Raw genomic sequence first — 13,227 nt, 5'->3', positions numbered from 1 at the left:
ACATTTCATTTTACTAAAGAGCGAGATATCTTGAAGAGAGTTTATGAAGTTGGTCAATAATAAATATTTGCCAAAGTGTTGTAAGCATTGTAACAATGGTTTGAGTTATACAGATACAGTGACAAGTTTGAAAATTATTTTTTATTCACTATTACTACAGTGATAGTGTCTTCTACTGTTGACACTTTGTACAGTACCTACATTGAAACTAGTCTCTGTGATTACAAGGCAGTAGTACAAACAATGGTCAGTAAACTACAAAGGGTAACAAAAATAGGTAGAAAACTTTTTTCAGACAATGGTAATCCAGGACTGGGTAACAACTACGTTACGAAAAGGATGGGTTGCTACTCACCATGCAATTGAGGTGCTGAATCACAGATATGCACAAGAAAAAGACTACTAAACACACAAGCTTCCACCAGAAGGCCTTCTTCTGAAGTAGACCACATGCATAAGCATGCATGTATCTGTTCCTGCAAATGCTGGTCACACCCGTCTCTGGCTGCTGAACCATACTGCGAGTATGGGTGAATCAGTCTGGGTGGTGGGCATGAGGAGGAGGCTGGGGCAGGTAGGGCAAGAGGGAGAGCAGAGTACAGGTGTTGGATGGTAAAGTGCTATTTGTAGGAGCACACAAAAATAAGGTGATGAGGGGGTATGGCAGTTAGGTGCAGTAGGAAGTTTAGCTGGTGGGTGGGAGGGGGTGCGGGGAAGGAGAGAAGGCAAGATACTTTGGGTGCTCTTGAGAAATAGAAGGTTGTGTGGAGATGGAGTGGGAACAGGGAGCAGTTAAGTGTGTGAAGGACAATGACCAATGAATGAAGGTTGATTGCAGGAGAGTTATGGAAACATAGGCTATAGTGGAGGGAGGGTTCCCACATGTAAAATTCAAAAAACTGGTGTCGGTCTCGTGTTCTGGTCTGAAAGTTTGGACAGCCTTCTATATGACAGTTGCGAGGCAGGGCCCTTACAAAGTGCAAGCTTGGCTGTAACCACCAAAGCACTGCGTGCTGGCTGTACCTCCTGCACCAGCCTGTCTGCACTGTCCACTGATCGATGCTGTTCAACCACCACTGTTGAGTCAAACTCTTCAGCCTTCTTCTTGATGACGGTGTTGTGATTGGTCACTTTCAGGTGCATCAGTGACACCTGAGCAGCCAGTCTTGCCACGTCAGTGCAACCAGCAGGTCTGCCTTCTTGCACTTCCTGTTTTGTGTAGCACCAATGGGCAAGCTACCCTGATCATTCTGCACACTGAACACCTTATGGCAAGGATGGACATCACCGAACTGTTTGCCATTGGCCTTCAGATCAGACTAACCCTACTCCTAACTTGTAACACATTACAGTGCATGAACTTTGGGCCATGGTTCACCAGGGAATTCCTTGCACCCCCAAGTTTCTTATTGATCTCAGGATTGCCTTTCAGGGCATTGATTTCAAAGTCTACATGGGTATTTATATGATCAATCTCACAATGTACTCATCTGGGCTACCAGGCTTCGGCCCTACCCTTTTGCAAGTTGGTTGTGTATGGTGACAGTTGTATGCCCCTCAGATGGTCAATTCATCACTACAGCCACAAATAAGATGGTTACATGGCTGGCAATGCTGTAAGTTGTCAAAGTTCATTCCAATGGCAACATTTTTAGCCTGGATTCTTTTTCAGTGTACAGGTTCTCCATCACAGATAAAGACACATCATCTTTGACATTGTTCCCTTCCAGGAACTTAGTGACTTTTGTGCTGCTTTCGCACATGTTTGAGCCTGGTTTTGGGTGCGGCACACATTTCTTTACATCCAGATGCAGTGCCCTCATCCTGTCATGTCCATCCTCTTTGTCTCCTTATGGACGGCCATTAAGCTAGAGCTTCATTGCCCTAAAGATGCTGGGGTCATATAATTGGTCAAAACCAGTGCTTTGCCCACACATCTGGCTGTAGTCCAGCAACCAAATGGTTCCCTCTGGCTTTGTGGAGACTTTACGTTGGCAATCAATGCGCAAGCTCTTGTGGAAACCTACACCATACTCCATCAACAGAACATCTTCTCTCAGCTAGTTGGAGGTGAATGTTTTTTTACAATAAACCTCACTGATCCTTGCTTACATATTCAACTCGATGAGGAATTGCAATACATTGTCGTCATCAATAAGCCTTTTGACTTATACAGTTACAAGTGTTCACCTATTGGAATCTCTTCTGCTTGAGTGCTCTTTCAGAGATTCCTGGTACAGATAACTATGTCCATCCCAGCTTGTTAAAAATACCTGGATGACTTAACTGTTATGGGTGCTATGCACCAAAACCAACTCCATAGCCTCCATACCCTCTTTACTACACTGTGTGATGAAGGGCTAAAGTACCATTTGCACAAATTACAGTTTCTCCAGGACTACCTGGGACATTTTCTCACCAAAGAAAGGGTTCAGCCCACTGATGGTAATGTTTCTGCTGCTAATTATCTCCTGCATCCAAAAAACCTCCAGCAGTTGCAGGTTTTTTTGGGGAAAGTGAATTATTATTCAAAGTTCCTTCTACAAGCAGCACATATGAGGCACACTCTCGACCAGTTGTGGAAGAAAGGCATTCTGTTTCACTGTCAGCGTCCTGTGAGCAGGCCTTCACACAGCTGAAGCATATGTTAAGTTCCACATCCTGCCTTTTTCTCTGTCGTGCCCCCTTGTTTTGGCTTCGTATGTTCCTCACTATGGCATTGGTGCAGTGCCGTAATGATGATTGTATGGAGCAATCCATCACCTATGTATCCAAAACACTGATGCTTGTGTAACACAATAATTGCCAGATTGAGAAAGAGGCACTGGCAATCAACTTAACTGTGAAGAAATTCCATGTGTGTGTATTTGGGTCCATGGTTACTCATTGCAGACCATAATCCACTCTTAGCGCTCTCTGGACCTTGCTCTTGGCTTCCCAAGTGGATGGCCCAGAGGCTTCAGTGTTGGGCTTTTTTCCTTGCCTCCTACAACTACACTATCAGCTACAAGCACACAGAACAACTTGCAAATGCAGATGCCCTTTACAATTGCCCTCAGGGTGAGACCCGGCATTTGACCAACTGGTACTCTCCTGTTTTCACATCAACATGGATCAATAACATAACTTGCGAGAGTTTCCCATTGCCACTACTCATGTGGTGGCAAATACATGCCACAACCCTATCTTGCAGTTTTTCGTACACTATGTCCTGCATGGGTATCCAAATTATTTTTCAAAGTCTGCTGCTCACTAGCTCTGGGGAGGGCTCGCCTCTCTCACAGCTTTCCCATCTTCTCTGATGGCCTCCTGCTGGATGCAGGGACAGGTATCCCTCATGCTGTCATCCCGACTACCTTACATACTCACGTCGTGGACACTGGGGTATGTCCCAGATGAAAGCCTGTACCAGGTGACATGACCACTGTCCTAGTCTGACAAAGGATGTGGAGGCTATGGTGAGCTACTGTTCTGTCTGTGTTAAGCATAGGCTGCTCCACTCCAGTCTTTAGCCTCTGGCTGACTCCCAGTGGCACCTTGGGATTGCATTAATTTAAATTTTGCTGGCCTCTTCCTTGGCGAGATGTGACTTATTGTTGTAGATGCTTATTGAAACTACCCTACATGGTCAGCACGGTGGCCACCACCACTGCGGCCACACTCAATGCCGTTCCACAGATTCTCACCATTGAAGGGCTTCTCTGCACCATCGTCGCAGACAATGGGCCCCAGTTTTACATCTACAGCATGGGAACAGTTCTGCACTGCTAATCGCATCAAACATCTGTGTAGCCCTCCATTTCACCCCTTCTCGAATGGCAAAGCAGAGTGGCTGACGCACACACTTATGCAACAAATGTTGAAGGCCATGGGTGCATATAACAAGGCAGCAGCTCTCACAATGTTCCCAAGCCACCTACAGGTCCACTCCTATCCATGACCACAGCGCAGCAGAACTCCTTCACAGTTGACAGATGTGTACACTCCTCCATCTCGTAGCACTCCAAATCAAGGAACCCCAGACCTGACGTACTGGATGACATCCTCCTGGTTCAGCTGCTAAGGCATGTTCGTATGGGACAAATACCTCATGGATGCCAGCTACTGCGGTGGTGACTCACGTGCAGCACCATGAAATGATTGATACCCCGAGAGGTTTGGTGAGTCGGCACATGGACCATCTTTGCCCTGCCTCCAGCCTACACCTTCAACAGAGGATTTTTTGAGTTGGTCTCCCTGCCCTCACACGTCCCTTCTCCTCATGAGTACTATTTGCACTCCAGGACAGTGTTAGCAGCTCCCGTAGGCATGAGTATGGAGGGTGAAACATCACCACTGCATCACTCTGCACCTCGGTCACCAACCACACTGCAATACCCCAGCTCAGTGCTTAATGTCTAGTGTTCCTTCTCCCAGCTGGTGGCTTCCACTGATGGGAGACCAACTGTTGACCTCCAAAAGTATTCACTGGAGCCCTTTGGGCCCTATGCACCCATTTTGAGAGGGGACCTATGGTGTCCTGTTTAGACAATTTGGACAGTCTGTCAGAAGGCAAGGACATAAATGATAGCCACTAGGGGCCACCTTTGTAACCAGTGAGTGCTTCTGTCACCGCCGCAACCCTGTGTGCAAGCCACGGCTTCCATGCCGGCCTATTGGTACTCGCAGTGGCCCTGTAATGCTGGTAACGCAGTGGCTCTATGTCAGTTGAGTTCTGACTGAGCTCTTGTCTTGTATACCTTATGCACTGTTGTTTGTTCTCGAACCTCACCACGTTTCGGTTCTCGATCTGGTTTACTCTATAGACTTGTCTACTGCCATGTGCATTCATGGTGGTTGTTGTTATCATTTGCCATTTCTGTCTGTGGTTGCTGTCATTGTCCTGGTTGTCATCCATATCTATCTTAATATGGGTTTGTGGCCCTCACTGTCTGCACCCTTGGCCAGTCAGCCTGTGGCTTCTGATATGATCACCATTCCTATAGTTGGTAGGAAGCACATGACAAATGCTATGATGCAGTCCTTAAAATAAATAGCACAGTGTTGGGCAGCATGCTCAACTGTGTGATCCAGTTGTTTTTCGGCACAGTTGGTCATCTGACAGACAGCTTGTTGGTTGTCATGCTCAAGTAGAACACAGCACATTTCTTGCAGTTTAGTTTGTATATCACAGTACTTGGTTCACAGGTAGCCTTGCCTGTGATGCTTCTGACAGGACTGGAATAGGTGGTGGTGGGAAGATGTATGGCACACGTCTAGCATCCAGTTACATTATAGGTATATGGGCCATTAGACAAGGGTTTGGGAGCAGGGGTTGCATAGGGATGGATGGAGGTATTTTGTAGGTTTGGTGGGTGGCAGAATACCGCTGTTAGAGGGCTGGGAAGAATAGTGGGTAGGACATAGCTCATTTCAAGCCATGGTGAGAGGTCATGTTGGAGGATGAGGCTCAGTTGTTTTGGTCCTGTGTGGTACTGAGTAACAAGTGGAATGATTCTGAGACTCAAAGAGGTGGTGGGTGACTGAAGAGATGTAGTAAAGAAGATGTCTCCAGTCGCTCACCAGTTCCCAAACTCCCACTGTACAGCCACAGAGGAGCATTCCCCTCATGTCTCAGTACCACCGAGAACTGGTTCAGGGTTAGAATAGGCCCGCAGTATTCCTGCCTGTTGTAAGAGGTGACTAAAAGGAGTCTCAAATGTTTTGGGCTATATGTGATGGTCCGCTCTCGGGTTTGACCCCCATTTTTCCAAATACTTCCAAAGAGCGAGCCAATTGGCGGGGGGCACCTTTCATGATGCGTTGTGTCCATCGTGCATTCAGACCTTTAGCCAGCTTTTTCTCATCATCTCATTGTAGTCCCGCTCATTCACCATCTCTTGGGCAAGGATGCGTTCCTGGATGCAATTTTCACCATGCACTGTGCAGTGTTGCTTGCAGAGATGACGATAATGGACTCCCTTGCACCTAATATCCAGCATGGTAGCCAGTCAGTTGTGGTGGGACCACAATGTGCCCTGTTGGTTGTAGCCCACTGACAACACAGGGATTAATCTGCTGATGCTTGTGCTGTTAACTCCCGACATATGCCAAGGAGTAGATGCCTATCTCCTTGGGGCATCCGGACACTTGGCAATGGCCATCCTGCCAGGTGGCCCTTGCTCAGGCTGGGTGGCACCCATGGGGAGGGCCCTTGTTCAGAGTGGGTTGCATCATGGCGGATGAACTGCAATGAAGGGTGGTATATCATCTCTTGCTGGTGGCCAGCTACCAGCAGTCTCTAAGCATCCTCGAGCTCAATTCAATGTTCAGAAATATGATCCCAAATCGTTCCCTTCTCTGACCACACCGTGGGAGGAGTGTAAGGCTCAGGATTGCAGTGACACTTATTCGCCCAGGCTCCTAGTTTGTACAAGAGCTGATGGGAAGTCTTTCATGTCAACAAAGCTTAAATTCTTCATACAGCATTTAGAGGACAAGTTTGGGAAGGTGGAGGGCTTGTCCAAAATGCGCTCTGGATCAGTATTAATAAAAACAGCATCCTCTGCCCAGTCATGAAGGTTACTTAGTTGTGACAAGTTGGGGATGTTTCAGTTACCATCACAACCCATGAGTTTAAATATGGTGCAGGGTATTATTTTCCATAGGGACTTTCTTTTGCAGTCTAATGACGAGATAAGAGACAATTTAGAGCATCAGGGTGTTCCTTTTGTCTGACGCTTTCCTTGGGGTCCAAGGGATAATCAGATTGCTACCAGTGCCTTCAGCTTGGCATTCAAGGGTGATACATTACCAGAGAAGGTCAAGGTGATAGTCTGCCACTGTGATGTCAAGCCCTATATCCCTCCCCTGATACAGTGCTTGAAGTGCTGGAACTTCTGCCATATGTCTTCCTGCTGTACTTTCAGCCTCGCATGTCGAGATTGCGGATGCCCATCACATCCCAATACTCTATGTGCCCTGCCTCCCATCTGTGTCAACTGCAGAGAGCCTCATTCACCTTGCTCACCAGACTGCAGGATCTTACAGAAAGAGCAAGGAGCAGGATTGGTGTCCAGTACTAATAGAGGGACAACTCCATTTGGAAGGAATCAGGTATAGTTAAAGGACACTACATCTGATAATATAAGACCCTGGACCGACTGACCAATGCTAAGGCTAAGGAGGGGACCCTTGGGTCACTCCCTTGCCAAGTTCCACAAGTGGGTAGGATGATGCCCGGCAGTGGCATAAGAGCCCACAAGCAGCTGGTCGTGGGGCTTCACGATCCTCCCATGTCTCAGAGACAGAATCGGTGAAGTCCTCCAAGCCAATGAAACCCAAGGAGCAGTGAGAAAAGACCAAGAATAAGACCTCTAAGAAAGGAATTTTCAGAGGCACCCACTCCACTGCAAACTAAAAGCTCTGCATTTGAGGGCGAGGTAGAGATTCTGGCGTCTGCTGTGGACATAGGATTCGCTGGAATCTCAGACGCAATGGCTGTCACTCACACAGATACTCAAACAGTGGCAGCAGGTGACCCAGTGGCGTAATCTGCTCCTTGGTCCTTCATGTCTTTCTCTGCCATGGACAATGTCATCCTCCAGTGGAACTGCAGCAATTTTTTCCGCCATCTTGCTGAGCTCCAACAACTTCTCAGCCTTCACCCTTTCCTCAGCATTGCTCTTCAGGAAACTTGGTTTCTGGTGACGTGAACCCCTGCTCTCCGTGGCTATCGGGATTATTACAGGAAAGGGGCAACTTATGAGAGAGTATCTGGTGGCGTCTGCATCTGTTTCCATCACTTCCTTCACAGCAAGTCTGCCCCTCTACAACCACCTTTAGAGGCTGTCTGTGTTTGGGTGTGGATGACTCAGGCCGTTAGTGTCTGCAGTCTCTATCTTCCATCAGAAGGTGATGTCCCACAACATGTCCTAGATGCACTGATAGCCCAATTGTCACCACCTTTTCAGTTACTGGGCAACTTCAACGCCCATAAACCTCTGTAGGGTGGGTCAGTGGCAACAGGTCAAGGCAGCATTGCTGACCAAGTATTGGCACAGCTAGACCTTTCTCTCTTAAATAATGGTGCTGTCACACATTTCAGTGTGGTGCATGGCACGTCCTCAGCTATCAAACTTCCGATCTGCAGCCCTAGCCTATTACTGTCTGTCCTATGCGGTGTGCATGATGACTTGTGTGGTAGTGACCACTTTCCTATCCTTCTGTCACAGCCACAGCATCACTCTTCTGGGCACCCCTGCAGATGGACTATGAAAAAGGCTGACTGGAACTTGTTCACATCCATTCCCACTATTGAGCCTCTTTCCGATGATGCCATTAATGGGGTGGTTCACTCGGTCACCACCGGCATTGTTTCTACCCCGCCCTATGGGTCGGGGGGTTAGAATAGGCCCGAGGTATTCCTGCCTGTCGTAAGAGGTGACTAAAAGGAGTCCCTCCCCCTCAAGGGGGTAGTTTGCGCCTGCGTCTGGAGACGGACGGTTCCACGACTTATATTTGTGGTCATTTTGGTTTTCCACTTATTCTGCTTTCTTTCTTCCTTCCTTTGTTTGGTTCCTTTCTTTGTCCTTCTCCCTCTCACTGTCTTCCTTAATTTTTCCCTTGCCTCCTTCTCCTTGCCTTCTTCTCCTTGCCTTCTTATCCACCCTCTGGTCTCCGCCTCGGCGTTTGAGACAGTCTGTCCTTTCTCTCCCTCTCTCCCTTCGTTTTTCCTCTTCTTCTTTCCTCCCTGTGCGTGCCTCAAGGCCGACCCACATGTTGGCACGTGTAGCCGGTGATGGGGTAACGCGTAATTCCCTGCCCTGGGTAGACAAGTAAAACACGCACGTACCCCCTGGTAAAGGCCAGGCCCAGGGAGGGGTGATTGCCTGAGCTGATACCTTCTGATCATGCCGATTGGTCCCTCCGTCTGTTTCTTGGGAGGTGTGACCTGAGGTGTAAACATTCACCTAAGGCGGGAGTGCCCTCCGAGAGGGTCCCCACAAGGAAGGATCGTGCCGTAGGAGATGCTGCCAATCATGGGGGATTCCTCCGCAATGGATTTCTCTCCATCTCTCTCGACTTCTGCCCAAAAACGGAAACTTGACCAGCCACCAGTGACAAAAGTACTACCGCCTGCCCCACAGTTCCTCATCGTTTCTCGATCTGAGGACGGAAAGGATTTCTCCTCTGTCAACCCTTTCGTTATCCAGAAGGGCGTAGATGCCATAGCCGTATCTGTCATGTCGTGTACCAGGTTGCGTAGTGGTACCTTGTTACTAGAAACTGAGAGCGCCTTTCAGGCTAAAAAACTGCTTCGGGCCACACTCCTGTATACGTTTCCTGTCCGGATGGAGGCTCACCGCACTTTGAGTTCATCTCGTGGTGTGGTCTATACTCTATCACTTGACGGTTTGACTGACAAGGAGATTCAGTCTTTCCTCGTTGAGCAGGGCGTGACGGCTGTCCATAGGGTCATGAAAAAGGTCAACAATGACCTTGTACTGACCCGGACACTTTTCTTGACCTTTGACAGTGTTCAGCTGCCGTCGCGTATCAAAGTGGACTATGAGGTTATTTCTGTTCGCCCCTATGTCCCGACACCTACGCGCTTCTACCAGTGTCAGCATTTTAATCACACTCGCCAGTCTTGTTCCAATGCGGCTAAATGTGTCACTTGAGGCAGGGATGCCCATGAGGGAGACTGTCCACCTCCATCTCCTCGTGCGAACTGCCGGGGTGACCATGCAGCGTCCTCCTTCGACTGTCCCATCTACAAGGAAGAACGCTGTATCCAAGAAATTCGGGTCAAAGAGAAAGTGTCCACCTCGGCTGCTCGCAAGCTATTTGCTAGTAGGAAGCCCGCGCTGCTCCCAGCGGGAAAGTACAGTACTGTCCTCATCTCTCCTCGGACTACCAGGGAGGTGGCGACGCAGACATGCGATCTGACCTTCGGCACCACGGTCGTCCATTCGGGCAGTGCTAAGATCACGCGGTCGACGTCTCCTCTTCCTCCTGTCACCCCTCCAACACAAGCACCTTCATCAGCTTCTGCTAAGATGAAGATCCAGAAATCAGATGCAGGGGCCTTCAAGAAGGAACCGTCCCTTGCAGACATCCTAAGTACCTCGACCACCCAGCCATCGACCAGTACTTCCACCAAACGACCTTCCAAGAAGGCTCATACAAAGCACAGTTCTCCTTCTCCTCCATGGCGCATTTCTTCTCCTGCACCACCCAGCGGTTGCCGCCCCAGGCCGTCATCCGTTTCGCCTGGCCGCACCGCTGGTAGCCGAACATCTGGCCGTCCATCGGCGGAGGAAGCTTCTCCTCCCGGCCATCTTAACGAGATGGCCGATGAACCTATAGAACCAATGGACGATGACTGTCCGCCTACTGATAGTGGCGGCAGTACTCGCTCGAAGCCAGGCCCTCAGCGGCCTTCGAGGTGACCACTTTTTTCATCTTTCTTTTCTTCTAACGATGGCACTTATTCACTGGAATATTCGCGGCATTCGCTCCAACCGAGAGGACTTGAAGTTGCTGCTCCGCTTGCACTGTCCGCTCGTCGTAGCCCTCCAGGAAATGAAGCTCCGCCCATGCGATCACATTGCCTTGGCGCACTACACCTCTGTGCATTTTGACCTACCCCCTGTGGTAGGTATTCTGGCTCATGGGGGGGTTATGTTGTTGGTCCGGGATGATATTTACTACGATCCCATCACATTGTCCACCGGCCTGCAGGCAGTTGCCATCAGAATTACTCTCCCCACTTTTACATTTTCTATTTGTACCGTTTACACTCCATCGTCATCTGCCGTTACCAGGGCAGACATGATTAAACTTATTGCTCAGCTACCTGCACCATTTTTGTTAACTGGAGACTTCAATGCCCACCATCCCCTTTGGGGCTCTCCAGCATCCTGCCCGAGGGGCTCCCTGTTAGCAGACCTTTTCAACCAGCTCAATCTTGTCTGCCTCAATACTGCCGCCCCTAATTTTCTTTCGAGCACATCTCACACCAATTCCCATTTAGACCTCTCTATATGTGCTACCCAACTTGCACACCGGTTTGAGTGGTATGCCCTTTCTGATACATATTCGAGCGACCACTTCCCGTGTGTTATCCATCTCCTGCATCATACCCCCCTCTCTGTGCTCAGCTAGTTGGAACATCTCCAAAGCCGACTGGGGGCTCTTCTCTTTCGGGGTGACCTTTCAGGATCAAACCTTCACAAGCTGCGATAGTCAGGTCGCACACCTCACGGAAGTCATTCTCACTGCTGCTGAATATTCCATGCCTCACACTACTTCTTCTCCAAGTCACGTACCGGTCCCCTGGTGGACCGCAGCATGTAGAGACGCTTTACGTGCTCGTCGACGTTCTTCGCGCACCTTTAAACGCCACCCTACAGTGAAGCATTGTATCACCTATAAACGATTACGTGCGCAATGCCGTCGTATTATTAAAGAAAGCAAGAAAGCCAGCTGGGCTGCTTTCACAAGCACCTTCAACAGTTTTACTCCTTCTTCTGTTGTCTGGGGTAGCCTGCGCCGTCTATCTGGCACTAAGGTCCACTCACCAGTTTCTGGCTTGACGGTCGAGAATGACGTCCTTGTGGCCCCTGAGGATATCTCCAATGCCTTCAACCACTTTTTCGCAGAGGTTTCGAGCTCTGCTCATTACCACCCTGCCTTCCTCCCCCGAAAACAGGCAGAGGAGGCTAGGCCACCTAAATTCCGCTACTCGAATCGTGAAAGTTATAATGCCCCTTTCACCATGCGGGAACTCGAAAATGCACTTGCCCAGTCACGGTCCTCCGCTCCAGGGCCTGATTCTATTCATATTCAGATGCTGAAGAACCTTTCTCCTGCGGGTAAATGTTTCCTTCTTTGTACTTATAATAGCATCTGGATTAAGGGACATGTTCCCGCATGCTGGCGCGAGTCTGTTGTTGTACCGATTCCTAAGCCGGGGAAGGACAAGCACTTGCCTTCGAGTTATTGACCCATCTCGCTTACCAGCTGTGTCTGTAAGGTGATGGAGCAAATGGTTAACTCTCGTTTGCTTTGGCTGCTCGAATCTCGGCGCCTACTTACCAATGTACAATGTGGATTTCGTAGGTGCCGCTCTGCTGTTGACCATCTGGTTACCTTGTCGACCTTCATTATGAATAACTTCTTGCGGAAGCGCCCGACCGCGGCTGTGTTCTTTGATTTGGAGAAGGCTTACGACACCTGTTGGAGGGCGGGCATTCTCCGCACCATGCATACATGGGGCCTTCGCGGTCGCCTCCCTCTTTTTATTCGTTCCTTTTTAATTAATCGACAGTCCTGTCCGCCACCTTTCGCCAGGAGAATGGGGTGCCACAGGGCTCAGTTCTGAGTGTCGCTCTCTTCACCATAGCGATCAATCCAATAATGGATTGCCTCCCAGCTGATGTATCAGGCTCCCTTTTCGTGGATGATTTTACCATCTATTGCAGAACGCAGCGTACATGTATCCTGGAGTGCTGTTTTCAGCATTCTCTTGACCATCTTTACTCCTGGAGTGTCGCCAATGGCTTCCGTTTTTCTGCCGAGAAGACGGTCTGTATTAACTTCTGGCGCTACAAAGAGTTTCTCCCACCATCCTTACGACTCGGTCCCGTTGCTCTCCCATTCGTGGAGACAACAAAATTTCTAGGTCTTACATTTGACAGGAAACTTAGCTGGTCTCCACATGTCATATTTGGCTGCCCGTTGTACCCGTTCACTAAATTTCCTCTGTGTTCTCAGTGGTATGTCGTGGGGAGCGGTTTGAACCATCCTACTTCGCCTATATCGGTCGATCGTCCGCTCAAAGCTGGATTATGCGAGCTTTGTATACTCCTCTGCACGGCCGTCCATCTTACACCGCCTCAACTCCATACAACATCGGGGTTTACGTCTTGCGATCGGAGCATTTTATACTAGTCCCATCGAGAGTCTTCATGCTGAAGCCGGTGAATTGCCACTGCCCTACCGGCGCGATATACTGCTTTGTCGGTATGCCTGTCAGCTGCTGTCAATGCCCGACCACCCGTCTTATCGTTCCTTTTTTGACGACTCCCTTGATCGTCAATACGGGTTGTATATCTCTGCCCTGCTGCCCCCTGGAGTTCGCTTTCGTCGCCTCCTTCAACACCTTGATTTTTCACTCCCTGCAACCCCTAGAGTGGGAGAGAGCCACACGCCACCTTGGTTCCAGGCTCAGGTTCGCGTTCA

Source organism: Schistocerca nitens, unplaced genomic scaffold (assembly GCF_023898315.1).
Source record: "Schistocerca nitens isolate TAMUIC-IGC-003100 unplaced genomic scaffold, iqSchNite1.1 HiC_scaffold_351, whole genome shotgun sequence".
Classification (NCBI taxonomy): domain Eukaryota; kingdom Metazoa; phylum Arthropoda; class Insecta; order Orthoptera; family Acrididae; genus Schistocerca; species Schistocerca nitens.
This window is presented reverse-complemented; position numbering follows the sequence as displayed.